A 17413-nucleotide genomic window follows, 5' to 3' on the forward strand; every position below is an offset into this window, starting at 1 on the left:
TTAAAATGTTGCTATATATTGAAAAGCCCCCTCATTCAAGCATGTCCCATTGGGAACTCACTGAATTTGCCTAGAAATTTTGATTCCATTCGTGAAAATTTTCCTATATCCCGAACAGTCCACTAAATACTACTGCGGATTATTGGGATCTAATTGTATTCAAAAAGTTACTGAGATTCGGGTTAACCAATTTTGATAAAACTTAAAAGTATACATATTACTAGAACTTCCTACTGGAAACTAACTGAATTCACAAAGAAACAGTGTTTCAGTTCCTTAAAACGTTGCTCCATCTTGAATAACAAGCTTATTACATGCGAATCCTATTGGGAACCTACTGAATTCACCATGATACTTAGATTCCGTTCCTTAAAATGTTGCTATATATATTGAAAGCACACTCATACAAGCATGTCCCATTGGGAACTCAATGAATTCGCCTAGATATTTTGATTCCATTCGTGAAAATTTTTCTATATCCCGAACACCCCACTTATTACTAATGATTCCTATTGGGAACTAACTGAATTCACCAAGTTACTGAGATTGGACTCACCAATATTGATAAATCATTAAAAGTATACAATTACAAGAGCCTGCTACTGGGAACTGACTGAATTCAAAAAGAAACAGTGTTTCAGTTCGTTAAAACGTTGCTCTATCTTGAATAACAAGCTTATTACATGCAAATCCTATTGGGAAACTAATGAATTCACCATGATACTTAAAATCCGTTCCATAAAACGTTGCTATGTATTGAAAAGCACACTCATACAAGCATGTCCCATTGGGAACTCACTAAATTCGCCTAGAAATTTTGATTACATTCGTGAAAATTTTTCTATATCCTGAAGAATCCACCTATTACTACTGCGGCCTATTGGGAACTAACTGAATTCACCAAGTTCCTGAGATTCGTTTCACCAAATTTTGATAAATCTTTAAAAGTACACATATTACAAGAGCCTGCTACTGGGAACTAACTGAATTCACAAATAAACAGTGTTTCAGTTCGTATTAACGTTGCTCTACATGAATAACAAGCTTATTACATGCGAATCCTTTTGGGAACCTATTGAATTCACTATGATACTTAAGTACCGTTCCTTAAAATGTTGCTATATATAGAAAAGCACACTCATAAAAGCATGTCCCATTAAGAACTCACTGAATTCGCCTAGAAATTTTGATTCCATTCCTGAAAATTTTTCTATATCCCGAACAGTCCACTTATTACTACTGAGGCCTATTGGGAACTAACTGAATTCACAAAGGTACTAAGATTCGGCTCACCAAATTTTGATAAATCTTTAAAAGTACACATATTACAAGAGCCTGCTACTAGGAACTAACTGAATTCACAAAGGAACAGTGTTTCAGTTCGTTAAAACTTTGCTCTATCTTGAATAACAAGCTTCTTACCTGCGAATCTATAGGGTACCTACTGAATTCACCATGATACTCAGATTCCGTTCCTTAAAATGTTGCTATATATTGAAAAGCACACTCAAAGAAGCACGTACCATTGGGAACTCACTGAATTCGCCTAGAAATTTTGATTCCATTCGTGAAAATTTTCCTATCCCCAACAGTCCACTTATTACTACTGCGACCTATTGGGAACTAACCGAATTCCCCAATTTACTGAGATTCAGCTCACCATATTTTGATAAATCTTTAAAAGCACACAGTTACAAGAGCCTGCTACTGGGAACTAACTGAATTCACAAAGAAACAGTGTTTCAGTTCGTTAAAATGTTGCTGTATCTTGAATAACAAGCTTATTTCATGCGAATCCTATTGGGAACCTACTGAATTCACAATGATACTTAGATTGCGTTCCATAAAATGTTGCTATATATTGAAAAGCACACTCATACAAGCATTTCCCATTGGGAACTCATTGAAATCGCCTAGTAATTTTGATTCCATTCGTGAAAATTTTTCTATATCCCGAAGAGTTCACTTATTACTACTGCGGCCTATTGGGAACTTTGAATTCACCAAGTTCCTGAGATTCGGCTCACCAAATTTTGATAAATCTTTAAAAGTGCACATATTACAAGACTCTGCTACTGGGTACTAACTGAATTCACAAAGAAACAGTGTTTCAGTTCGTTAAAACTTTGCTCTATCTTGAATAACAAGCTTATTACATGCGAATCCTATTGGGAACCTACTGAATTCATCATGATACTTAGATTCCGTTCCTTAAAATATTGCTATATATTGAAAAGCACACTGATACAAGCCTGTCCCATTGGGATCTCATTGAATTCGCCTAGAAATTTTGATTCCATTCGTGAAACTATTCTTATCCCCAACAGTCCACTTATTACTACTGCGCCCTTTGGGAAATAACTGAATTCACCAAGTTACTGATATTCGGCTCACCAAATTTTGATAAATCTTTAAAAGCACACAATTAGAAGAGCCTGCTACTGGGAACTAACTGAATTCACAAAAAACCAGTGTTTCAGTTGGTTAAAACGTCGCTGTATCTTGAATAACATGCTTATTACATGCGAATTGTATTGGGAACCTATTAATTCACCATGAAACTTAGATTCCGTTCCTAAAATGTAGTTATATATTGAAAATCACATTCATACAAGCATGTCCCATTGGGAACTCACTGGATTCGCCTAGAAATTTTGATTCCATTCGTGAAAAATTTTCAATATCCCGAACAGTCCACTTATTACTACTGCGGCATTTGGAAACTATCTGAATTCACCAAGTTACTGAGATTCGGCTCACCAAATTTTGATATATCTTTAAGAGCACACAATTACTAGACCCTGCTACTGGGAACTAACTGAATTCACAAAGACACAATGTTTCAGTTCGTTAAAACGTTGCTCTATCTTGAATAACAAGCTTATTACATGCGAATCCTACTGGGAACCTATTGAATTCACCATGATACTTAGAATCCGTTCCTTAAATATTGCTATATATTGAAAAGGACACTCATACAAGCATGTACCATTGGGAACTCACCGAATCCGCCTAGAAATTTTGATTCCATTAGTGAAAATTTTACTATATCCCAAACAGTCCACTTATTGCTACTGAGGCCTCTTGGGGACTAACTGAATTCAACAAGTTCCTGAGATTCGGCTCACCAAATTTTGATAAATCGTTAAAAGTACACATATTACAAGAGCCTGTTACTGGGAACTAAGTGAATTCACAAAGAAACAGTGTTTCAGTTCGTTAAAACGTTGCTGTATCTTGAATAACAAGCTTATTACATGCGACTCCTATTGGGAACCTATTGAATTCACCATGATACTTAGAATCAGTTACTTAAAATGTTGCTATGTATTGAAAAGCACACTCATACAAGCATGTCCCATTGGGAACTCACTAAATTCGCCTAGAAATTTTGATTACATTCGTGAAAATTTTTCTATATCCCGAAGAATCCACCTATTACTACTGCGGCCTATTGGGAACTAACTGAATTCACCAAGTTCCTGAGATTCGGCTCACCAAATTTTGATAAATCTTTAAAAGTACACATATTACAAGAGCCTGCTACTGGGAACTAACTGAATTCACAAATAAACAGTGTTTCAGTTCGTATTAACGTTGCTCTATCTTGAATAACAAGCTTATTACATGCGAATCCTTTTGGGAACCTATTGAATTCACTATGATACTTAAGTACCGTTCCTTAAAATGTTGCTATATATAGAAAAGCACACTCATAAAAGCATGTCCCATTAGAACTCACTGAATTCGCCTAGAAATTTTGATTCCATTCCTGAAAATTTTTCTATATCCCGAACAATCCACTTATTACTACTGAGGCCTATTGGGAACTAACTGAATTCACCAAGTTACTGAGATTCGGCTCACCAAGTTTTGATAAATCTTAAAAAGCACACAATTAGAAGAGCCTGCTACTGGGAACTAACTGAATTCACAAAGAAACAGTGTTTCAGTTCGTTAAAATGTTGCTGTATCTTGAATAACAAGCTTATTACATGCGAATCCTATTGGGAACCTACTGAATTCACCATGATACTTATACTCCGTTCCTTAAAATGTTGCTCTATATTGATAAGCACACTCATACAAGCATGTCCCATTGGGAACTCATTGAAATCGCCTAGAAATTTTGATTTCATCCGTGAAAATTTTTCAATATCCCGAAGAGTCCACTTATTACTGCTGCAGCCCATTGGGAACTAACCGAATTCAACATGTTACTCAGATTCGGCTCACCAAATTTTGATAAATCTTTAAAAGTACACATATTACAAGAGCCTGCTACTGGGAACTAACTGTATTCACACAGAAACAGTGTTTCAGTTCGTTAAAACGATGCTCTATCTTGAATAACAAGCTTATTCAATGCGAATCTTATTGGGAACCTACTGAATTCACCATGTTACTTAGATTCCGTTCATTAAAATGTTTCTGTATATTGAAAAGCACACTCATAGAAGCACGTACCATTGGGAACTCACTGAATTCGCCTAGAAATTTTGATTCCATTCGTGAAATTTTTCTTAACCCCAACAGTCCACTTATTACTACTGCGACCTATTGGGAACTAACCGAATTCCCCAAGTTACTGAGATTGGGGTCACCATATTTTGATAAATCTTTAAAAGCACACAATTACAAGAGCCTGCTACTTGGAACTAACTGAATTCACAAAGAAACAGTGTTTCAGTTCGTTGAAACGTTGCTATATCTTGAATAACAAGCTTATTACATGCGAATCCTATTGGGAACCTACTGAATTCACCATGATACTTAGATTCGGTTCCTTAAAATGTTGCTCTATATTGAAAAGCACACTCATACAAGCATGTCCCATTGGGAACACATTGCAATCGCCTAGTAATTTTGAATCCATTCGTGAAAATTTTTCTATATCCCGAAGAGTTCACTTATTACTACTGCGGCCTATTGGGAAGATTGAATTCACCAATTTCCTGAGATTCGGGTCACCAAATTTTGATAAATCTTTAAAAGTACACATATTACAAGAGCCTGCTACTGGGTACTAACTGAATTCACAAAGAAACAGTGTTTCAGTTCATTAAAACGTTGCTCTATCTTGAATAACAAGCTAATTACATGCAATTCCTATTGGGAACCTATTGAATTCACCATGATACTGAGAATCCGTTCCTTAAAATGTTGCTATATATTGAAAAGCACACTCATACAAGCATGTACCATTGGGAACTCACTGAATTCGCCTAGAAATTTTGATTTCATTCGTGAAAATTTTTCAATATCCCGAACGTTCCACTTATTACTACTGAGGCCTATTGGGAACTAAGTGAATTCACCAAGTTACTGAGATTCGGCTCACCAAATTTTGATAAATCTTTAAAAGCACACAATTAGAAGAGCCTGCTACTGGGAACTAACTGAATTCACATAAAAACAGTGTTTCAGTTGGTTAAAACGTCGCTGTATCTTGAATAACATGCTTATTACATGCGAATTCTATTGGGAACCTATTGAATTCACCATGATACTTAGATTCCGTTCCTAAAATGTAGTTATAAATTGAAAATCACACTCATACAAGCATGTCCCATTGGGAAATCACTGAATTCGCCTAGAAATTTTGATTCCATTCGTGAAAATTTTTCTATATCCCGAACAGTCCACTTATTACTACTGAGGCCTATTGGGAACTAAGTGAATTCACCAAGTTCCTGAGATTCGGCTCACCAAATTTTGATAAATCTTTAAAAGTACACATATTACAAGAGCCTGCTACTTGGAACTAACTGAATTCACAAAGCAACAGTGTTTCAGTTCGTTAAAACGTTGCTCTATCTTGAGTAACAAGCTTATTACATGCGAATCCTATTGGGAACCTACATAATTCACCATGATACTTAGATTCCGTTCATTAAAATGTTTCTGTATATTGAAAAGCACACTCATGGAAGCACGTCCCATTGGGAACTCACTGAATTCGCCTAGAAATTTTGATTCCATTCGTGAAATTTTTCTTATCCCAAACAGTCCACTTATTACTACTGAGCCATATTGGGAAGAAACTGAATTCACCAAGGTACTGAGATTCGGCTCACCATATTTTGATAAATCTTTAAAAGCACACAATTACAAGCTCCTGCTACTGGGAACTAACTGAATTCACAAAGAAACAGTGTTTAAGTTCGTTAAAACGTTGCTGTATCTTGAATAACAAGCTTATTACATGCGAATCCTATTGGGAACCTACTGAATTCACCATGATACTTAGATTACATTCCTTAAAATATTGCTCTATATTGAAAAGCACACTCATACAAGCATGTCCCATTGGGAACTCATTGAAATCGCCTAGAAATTTTGATTCCATTCGTGAAAATTTTTCTATATCCCGAACAGTTCACTTACTACTACTGCGGCCTATTGGGAACTAAGTGAATTCACCAAGTTCCTGAGATTCGGCTCACCAAATTTTGATAAATCTTTAAAAGTACACATATTACAAGAGTCTGCTACTGGGAACTAACTGTATTCACAAAGAAACAGTGTTTCAGTTCGTTGAAACGGTGCTCTATCTTGAATAACAAGCTTATTACATGCGAATCCTATTGGGAACCTACTGAATTCAACATGATACTTAGATTCCGTTCCTTAAAATGTTGCTACATATTGAAAAGCACACTGATACAAGCCTGACCCATTGGGATCTCATTGAATTCTCCTAGAAGTTTTGATTCCATTCGTGAAATTATTCTTATCCCCAACAGTCCACTTATTACTACTACGCCCTTTGGGAAATAACTGAATTCACCAAGTTACTGGGATTCGGCTACCAAATTTTGATAAATCTTTAAAAGCACACAATTAGAAGAGCCTGCTACTGGGAACTAACTGAATTCACAAAAAACAGTGTTTCAGTTGGTTAAAACGTCGCTGTATCTTGAATAACATGCTTATTACATGCGAATTCTATTGGGAACCTATTGAATTCACCATGATACTTAGATTCCGTTCCTAAAATGTAGTTATAAATTGAAAATCACACTCATACAAGCATGTCCCATTGGGAACTCACTGAATTCGCCTAGAAATTTTGATTCCATTCGTGAAATTTTTCTTATCCCAAACAGTCCACTTATTACTACTGAGCCATATTGGGAAGAAACTGAATTCACCAAGGTACTGAGATTCGGCTCACCATATTTTGATAAATCTTTAAAAGCACACAATTACAAGCTCCCGCTACTGGGAACTAACTGAATTCACAAAGAAACAGTGTTTAAGTTCGTTAAAACGTTGCTGTATCTTGAATAACAAGCTTATTACATGCGAATCCTATTGGGAACCTACTGAATTCACCATGATACTTAGATTACATTCCTTAAAATATTGCTCTATATTGAAAAGCACACTCATACCAGCATGTCCCATTGGGAACTCATTGAAATCGCCTAGAAATTTTGATTCCATTCGTGAAAATTTTTCTATATCCCGAACAGTTCACTTACTACTACTGCGGCCTATTGGGAACTAAGTGAATTCACCAAGTTCCTGAGATTCGGCTCACCAAATTTTGATAAATCTTTAAAAGTACACATATTACAAGAGTCTGCTACTGGGAACTAACTGTATTCACAAAGAAACAGTGTTTCAGTTCGTTGAAACGGTGCTCTATCTTGAATAACAAGCTTATTACATGCGAATCCTATTGGGAACCTACTGAATTCAACATGATACTTAGATTCCGTTCCTTAAAATGTTGCTACATATTGAAAAGCACACTGATACAAGCCTGACCCATTGGGATCTCATTGAATTCTCCTAGAAGTTTTGATTCCATTCGTGAAATTATTCTTATCCCCAACAGTCCACTTATTACTACTACGCCCTTTGGGAAATAACTGAATTCACCAAGTTACTGGGATTCGGCTACCAAATTTTGATAAATCTTTAAAAGCACACAATTAGAAGAGCCTGCTACTGGGAACTAACTGAATTCACAAAAAACAGTGTTTCAGTTGGTTAAAACGTCGCTGTATCTTGAATAACATGCTTATTACATGCGAATTCTATTGGGAACCTATTGAATTCACCATGATACTTAGATTCCGTTCCTAAAATGTAGTTATAAATTGAAAATCACACTCATACAAGCATGTCCCATTGGGAACTCACTGAATTCGCCTAGAAATTTTGATTCCATTCGTGAAATTTTTTCTATATCCCGAACAGTCCACTTATTACTACTGAGGCCTATTGGGAACTAAGTGAATTCACCAAGTTCCTGAGATTCGGCTCACCAAATTTTGATAAATCTTTAAAAGTACACATATTACAAGAGCCTTCTACTGGGAACTAACTGAATTCACAAGGCAACAGTGTTTCAGTTCGTTAAACTTTGCTCTATCTTGAATAACATGCTTATTTCATGCGAATCCTATTGGGAACCTACTGAATTCACCATGATACTTAGATTCCGTTCATTAATATGTTTCTGTATATTGAAAAGCACACTCATGGAAGCACGTCCCATTGGGAACTCACTGAATTCGCCTAGAAATTTTGATTCCATTCGTGAAATTTTTCTTATCCCAAACAGTCCACTTATTACTACTGAGCCATATTGGGAAGAAACTGAATTCACCAAGGGACTGGGATTCGGCTCACCATATTTTGATAAATCTTTAAAAGCACACAATTACAAGCTCCTGCTACTGGGAACTAACTGAATTCACAAAGAAACAGTGTTTAAGTTCGTTAAAACGTTGCTGTATCTTGAATAACAAGCTTATTACATGCGAATCCTATTGGGAACCTACTGAATTCACCATGATACTTAGATTACATTCCTTAAAATATTGCTCTATATTGAAAAGCACACTCATACAAGCATGTCCCATTGGGAACTCATTGAAATCGCCTAGAAATTTTGATTCCATTCGTGAAAATTTTTCTATATCCCGAACAGTTCACTTACTACTACTGCGGCCTATTGGGAACTAAGTGAATTCACCAAGTTCCTGAGATTCGGCTCACCAAATTTTGATAAATCTTTAAAAGTACACATATTACAAGAGTCTGCTACTGGGAACTAACTGTATTCACAAAGAATCAGTGTTTCAGTTCGTTGAAACGGTGCTCTATCTTGAATAACAAGCTTATTACATGCGAATCCTATTGGGAACCTACTGAATTCAACATGATACTTAGATTCCGTTCCTTAAAATGTTGCTACATATTGAAAAGCACACTGATACAAGCCTGACCCATTGGGATCTCATTGAATTCTCCTAGAAGTTTTGATTCCATTCGTGAAATTATTCTTATCCCCAACAGTCCACTTATTACTACTACGCCCTTTGGGAAATAACTGAATTCACCAAGTTACTGGGATTCGGCTACCAAATTTTGATAAATCTTTAAAAGCACACAATTAGAAGAGCCTGCTACTGGGAACTAACTGAATTCACAAAAAACAGTGTTTCAGTTGGTTAAAACGTCGCTGTATCTTGAATAACATGCTTATTACATGCGAATTCTATTGGGAACCTATTGAATTCACCATGATACTTAGATTCCGTTCCTAAAATGTAGTTATAAATTGAAAATCACACTCATACAAGCATGTCCCATTGGGAACTCACTGAATTCGCCTAGAAATTTTGATTCCATTCGTGAAATTTTTCTTATCCCAAACAGTCCACTTATTACTACTGAGCCATATTGGGAAGAAACTGAATTCACCAAGGTACTGAGATTCGGCTCACCATATTTTGATAAATCTTTAAAAGCACACAATTACAAGCTCCCGCTACTGGGAACTAACTGAATTCACAAAGAAACAGTGTTTAAGTTCGTTAAAACGTTGCTGTATCTTGAATAACAAGCTTATTACATGCGAATCCTATTGGGAACCTACTGAATTCACCATGATACTTAGATTACATTCCTTAAAATATTGCTCTATATTGAAAAGCACACTCATACAAGCATGTCCCATTGGGAACTCATTGAAATCGCCTAGAAATTTTGATTCCATTCGTGAAAATTTTTCTATATCCCGAACAGTTCACTTACTACTACTGCGGCCTATTGGGAACTAAGTGAATTCACCAAGTTCCTGAGATTCGGCTCACCAAATTTTGATAAATCTTTAAAAGTACACATATTACAAGAGTCTGCTACTGGGAACTAACTGTATTCACAAAGAAACAGTGTTTCAGTTCGTTAAAACGGTGCTCTATCTTGAATAACAAGCTTATTACATGCGAATCCTATTGGGAACCTACTGAATTCACCATGATACTTACATTCCGTTCCTTAAAATGTTGCTATATATTGAAAAGCACACTGATACAAGCCTGACCCATTGGGATCTCATTGAATTCTCCTAGAAATTTCGATTCCATTCGTGAAATTATTTTTATCCCCAACAGTCCACTTATTACTACTATGCCCTTTGGGAAATAACTGAATTCACCAAGTTACTGGGATTCGGCTACCAAATTTTGATAAATCTTTAAAAGCACACAATTAGAAGAGCCTGCTACTGGGAACTAACTGAATTCACAAAAAACAGTGTTTCAGTTGGTTAAAACGTCGCTGTATCTTGAATAACATGCTTATTACATGCGTTTTCTATTGGGAACCTATTGAATTCACCATGATACTTAGATTCCGTTCCTAAAATGTAGTTATAAATTGAAAATCACACTCATACAAGCATGTCCCATTGGGAACTCACTGAATTCGCCTAGAAATTTTGATTCCATTCGTGAAATTTTTTCTATATCCCGAACAGTCCACTTATTACTACTGAGGCCTATTGGGAACTAAGTGAATTCACCAAGTTCCTGAGATTCGGCTCACCAAATTTTGATAAATCTTTAAAAGTACACATATTACAAGAGCCTTCTACTGGGAACTAACTGAATTCACAAGGCAACAGTGTTTCAGTTCGTTAAACTTTGCTCTATCTTGAATAACATGCTTATTTCATGCGAATCCTATTGGGAACCTACTGAATTCACCATGATACTTAGATTCCGTTCATTAATATGTTTCTGTATATTGAAAAGCACACTCATGGAAGCACGTCCCATTGGGAACTCACTGAATTCGCCTAGAAATTTTGATTCCATTCGTGAAATTTTTCTTATCCCAAACAGTCCACTTATTACTACTGAGCCATATTGGGAAGAAACTGAATTCACCAAGGTACTGGGATTCGGCTCACCATATTTTGATAAATCTTTAAAAGCACACAATTACAAGCTCCTGCTACTGGGAACTAACTGAATTCACAAAGAAACAGTGTTTAAGTTCGTTAAAACGTTGCTGTATCTTGAATAACAAGCTTATTACATGCGAATCCTATTGGGAACCTACTGAATTCACCATGATACTTAGATTACATTCCTTAAAATATTGCTCTATATTGAAAAGCACACTCATACAAGCATGTCCCATTGGGAACTCATTGAAATCGCCTAGAAATTTTGATTCCATTCGTGAAAATTTTTCTATATCCCGAACAGTTCACTTACTACTACTGCGGCCTATTGGGAACTAAGTGAATTCACCAAGTTCCTGAGATTCGGCTCACCAAATTTTGATAAATCTTTAAAAGTACACATATTACAAGAGTCTGCTACTGGGAACTAACTGTATTCACAAAGAAACAGTGTTTCAGTTCGTTGAAACGGTGCTCTATCTTGAATAACAAGCTTATTACATGCGAATCCTATTGGGAAACTACTGAATTCAACATGATACTTAGATTCCGTTCCTTAAAATGTTGCTACATATTGAAAAGCACACTGATACAAGCCTGACCCATTGGGATCTCATTGAATTCTCCTAGAAGTTTTGACTCCATTCGTGAAATTATTCTTATCCCCAACAGTCCACTTATTACTACTGAGCCCTATTGGGAAGAAACTGGATTCACCAAGGTACTGAGATTCGGCTCACCATATTTTGATAAATCTTTAAAAGCACACAATTACAAGCTCCCGCTACTGGGAACTAACTGAATTCACAAAGAAACAGTGTTTCAGTTCATTAAAACGTTGCTGTATCTTGAATAACAAGCTTATTACATGCGAATCCTATTGGGAACCTACTGAATTCACCATGATACTTAGATTCCATTCCTTAAAATATTGCTCTATATTGAAAAGCACACACATACAAGCATGTACCATTGGGAACATATTGAGATCGCCTAGAAATTTTGATTCCATTCGTGAAAATTTTTCGATATCCTGAAGAGTTCACTTACTACTACTGTGGCCTATTGGGAACTAAGTGAATTCACCAAGTTCCTGAGATTCGGCTCACCAAATTTTGATAAATCTTTAAAAGAACACATAATACAAGTGCCTGCTACTGCGAACTAACTGAATTCACAAAGAAACAGTGTTTCAGTTATTTAAAACGTTGCTCTATCTTGAATAAAAGGTTATTACATGCGAATCCTATTGGGAACTTATTGAATTCACCATGATACTTAGAATCCGTTCCTTAAAATGTTGCTATATATTGAAAAGCACACTCATACAAGCGTGTACCATTGGGAACTCACTGAATTCGCCTAGAAATTTTGATTCCACTAGTGAAAATTTTTCAATATTCCGAACAGTCCACTTATTACTACCTAGGCCTATTGGGAACTAACTGAATTCACGAAGTTACTGAGATTCGGCTCACCAAATTTTGATCAGTCTTTAAAAGTACACATATTCCAACAGCCTGCTACTGGGAACTAACTGAATTCACAAAGATACAGTGTTTCAGTTCGTTAAAACGTTGCTTTATCTTGAATGAGAAGCCTAAACATGCGAATCCTATTGGGAACCTTGAATTCACGATGATACTTACATTCCGTTCCTTAAAATGTTGCTATATATTGAAAAGCACACTCATACAAGCCTGTCCCATTGGGAACTCACTGAATTCGCCTAGAAATTTTGATTCCATTCGTGAAAATTTTTCTATATCCCGAACAGTCCACTTATTACTGCTGCGGCCTATTGGGAACTAACCGACTTCACAACCTTACTGAGATTCTGCTCACCAAATTTTGATAAATTTTTTAAAGCACACAATTACAAGAGCCTGCTACTGGGAACTAACTGAATTAACAAAGAAACAGTGTTTCAGTTCGTTAAAACGTTGCTCTATCTTGAATAACAAGCTTATTACATGCGAATCCTATTGGGAACCTACTGAATTCACAATGATACTTAGATTCCGTTCCTTAAAATGTTGCTATATTTTGAATAGCACACTCATACAAGTATGTCCCATTGGGAACTCCCTGTATTCGCCTAAAAATTTTGATTCCATTCCTGAAAATTTTTCTATATCCCAAACAGTCCACTTATTACTACTACGGCCTATTGAGAACTAAGTGAATTCACAATGTTACTGAGATTCGGCTCACCAAATTTTAATAAATCTTTAAAAGTACACATATTACAAGAGCCTGCTTGTGGGAACGAACTGAATTCACAAAGAAACAGTGTTTCAGTTCCTTAAACGTTGCTCTATCTTGGTTGACACACCTATACATTCGAATCCTAATGGGAATCTACAGGTTTCACCATGATACTAACATTCCGTTCCTTAAAATGAGGCTATATATTGAAAAGCACACTCATAGAAGCATGTCCCATTAAGAACGCACTGAATTTGCCTAGAAATTTTGATTCCGTTCGTAAAAATTTTTCTATATCCCGAACAGTCCACTTATTACTACTGCGGCCTATTTGGAACTAACTGAATTAACCAAGTTACTGAGATTCGGCTCACCAAATTTTGATAAGTCTTTAAAAGTACACATATTACTAGAGCCTGCTACTGGGAACTAACTGAATTCACAAAGAAACAGTGATTCAGTTCGTTAAAATGTTGCTCTACCTTGAATAACAAGCTTATTACATACGAAACCTATTGACAACCTACCGGTTTCACCATGGTACGTAGATTCCGCTCCGTAAATGTTGCTATGTACTGAAAAGCACACTCATAAAAGCATGTCCCTTTGGGAACTGACTGAATTCGCCTAGAAATTTTGATTCCATTCATGAAAATTTTTCTATATCCCGAAGAGTCCACTTATTACTACTGCGGCCTATTGGGAACTAACCGAAAACACCAAGTTACTGAGATTCGGCTCACCCAATTTTGATAAATCTTTAAAAGTACACATATGAAAAGAGCCTGCTAGTGGGAACTAACTTAATTCACAAAGAAACAGTGTTTCAGTTCGTTAAAACGATGCTCTATCTTGAATAACAAGCATAATATATCCGAATCCTATTTTGAGCCTACTGAATTCACCATGATACTTACATTCCGTTCCTTAAAATGTTGCTATACATTGAAAAGCACACTGATACAAGAATGTCCCATTGGGAACTCACTGAATTCGCCTTGAAATTTTGATTCCATTCGTGAAAATTTTTCTATATCTTGAACAGTCCACTTATTACTACTGGGGCTATGTGGAACTAACCGAAATCACCAAGTTACTGAGATTCGTCTCACCAAATTTTGATAAGTCTTTTAAAGCACACAATTACAAGAGGCTGCTACTGCGAACTAACTGAATTCACGAAGAAACAGTGTTTCAGTTCGTTAAAACGTTGCTCTACCTTGAAAAACATGCTTTTTACAGGCGAATCCTATTGAGAACCTATTGAATTCAACATGATACGTAGATTCCGCTCCGTAAAAATGCTATGTATTGAAAAGCACACTCATACAAGCATGTCCCTTTGGGAACTGACTGAATTCGCCTAGAAATTTTGATTCCATTCGTTAAAATTTTTCTATATCCCAAACAGTCCAATTATTACTACTGCGGCCTATTGGGAACTAAGTGAATTCATAAAGTTACTGAGAATCGGCTCACCAAATTTTGATAAATCTTTAAAATTGCACATATTACAAGAGCCTTCTACTGGGAACTAACTGAATTCACAAAGAAGCAGTGTTTCAGTTCGTTAAAACGTTGCTCTATCTTGAATGACAATCCTATACATGCGAATCGTAATGGGAACCTACTGATTTCACCATGATACTTACATTCCGTTCCTTAAAATGTTGCTATATATTGAAAAGCACACTCATACAAGCATGTCCCATTAAGAACTCACTGAATTCGCTTAGAAATTTTGATTCCATTCATGAAAATTTTTCTTATCACGAACAGTCCAATTATTACTACTGCGGCCTATTGGAACTAACTGAATTCACCAAGTTACTGAGATTCAGCTCACCTAATTTGGTTAAATCTTTAAAAGTACACATATTACAAGAGCCTGCTACTGGGAACTAAATGAATTCACAAAGAAACAGTGTTTCAGTTCGTTAAAACGTTGTTCTATCTTGAATAACTAGCTTATTACATGTGAATCCTATTGGGAACCTACTGTATTCACCATGATACTTAGATTGCGTTCCGTAAAATGTTGCTATATATTGAAAAGCACACTCATACAAGCATGTCCCATTGGGAACTTAATGAATTCGCCTAGAAATTTTGATTCCATTCGTGAAAATTTTTCTATATCCCGAAGAGTCGACTAATTACTACTGCGGCTTATTGGGATATAATTTTATTCACAAAGTTACTGAGATTCGGGTTACCAAATTTTGATAAATCTTTAAAAGTACACCTATTACAAGAGCCTGCTACTGGGAACTAACTGAATTCACAAAGAAATAATGTTTCAGTTTGTTAAAACGTTGCTCTACCTTGAATATCAAGCTTATACATGCGAATCCTATTGGGAACCTACTGAATTCACCATGATACTTAGATTCCGTTCCTTAAATGTTGCTATATATTGAAAATCACACTCATACAAGCTTTTCCCATTGGGAACTCACTGAATTCCCCTAGAAATTTTGATTCCATTAGTGAAAATTTTTCTATATCCCGAAGAGTCCACTTATTGCTACTGAGGCCTATTGGGAACTAACCGAATTCACTTAGTTACTGAGATTTGGCTCACCAAATTTTGATAAATCTTTAAAAGTATACGTATTACTAGAGCTTCCTACTGGGAACTAACTGAATTCAAAAAGAAACTGTGTTTCAGTTCATGAAAACGTTGCTCTATCTTGAATAACAAGTTTATTATATGCGAATCCTATTGGGAACCTACTGAATTCACCATGATTCTTAGATTTCTTTCCTTAAAATGTTGCTATATATTGAAAAGCACACTCATACAAGCATGTCCCATTGGGAGTTCACTGAATTTACCTAGAAATTTTGATTCAATTCGTGAAAATTTTTCTATTCCTGAACAGTCAACTTATTACTACTGCGGTCTATTGGGAATTAAATGAATTCACCAAGTTATTGAGATTGGGCTCACCAAATTTTGATAAATCTTTAAAAGTACACATATTACAAGAGCCTGCTACTGGGAACTGACTAAATTCAAAAAGAAACAGTGTTTCAGTTGGTGAAAACATTGATCTCTTATGAATATCAATCTTATTACATGCAAATCCTATTGGAACCTACTGAATTCACCATGATACTTAAATTCCGTTCTTTAAAATGTTGCTATATATTGAAAAGCACACTCATACAAGCATGTCCCGTGTTTCAGTTCTTTAAAACTTTGCTCTATCTTGAATAACAAGCTTATTACATGTGAATCCTATTGGGAACCTACTGTATTCACCATGATACTTAGATTCCGTTCCATAAAATGTTGCTCTATATTGAAATGCACACTCATAGAAGCATGTCCCATTGGGAAATCACTGAATTCGCCTAGAAATTTTGATTCCATTCGTGAAAATTTTTCTATATCCTGAACAGTCCTCTTATTACTGCTGCGGCCTGTCGGAAAGTAACCCAATTCACCAAGTTACTGAGATTCGGCTAACCAAATTTTGATAAATCTTTAAAAGTACACATATTACAAGAACCTGCTACTGGGAACTAACTGAATTTACAAAGAAACAGTGTTTCAGTTCGTTAATACGTTGCTCTATCTTGAATAACAAGCTTATTTCATGCAAATCCTATAGGGAACCTACTATATACACCATGATACTTAGATACTGTTCCGTAAAATATTGCTATATATTGAAAAACACACTCATACAAGCATGTCCCATTGGAAACTCACTGAATTCGTTTAGAAATTTTGATTCCATCGTGAAAATTTTTCTATATTCCAAACAGTCCACTTGTTACTACTGCGGCCTATTGGGAATTAACTGAATTCCCCATGTTACTAAGATTTGGCTCAGCAAATATTGATCAATCTTTAAAAGTACACATATTACAAAAGCCTTCTACTGGGAACTGACTGAATTCACAAAGAAACAGTGTTTCAGTTCGTTAAAACGTTGCTCTATTTTGAACAACAAGCTTATTACATGCAAATCCTATTGGGAA

The sequence above is a fragment of the Rattus norvegicus genome, chromosome 6 (genome assembly GCF_021556685.1).
Source record: "Rattus norvegicus strain SHRSP/BbbUtx chromosome 6, alternate assembly SHRSP_T2T, whole genome shotgun sequence".
Classification (NCBI taxonomy): Eukaryota; Metazoa; Chordata; class Mammalia; order Rodentia; family Muridae; genus Rattus; species Rattus norvegicus.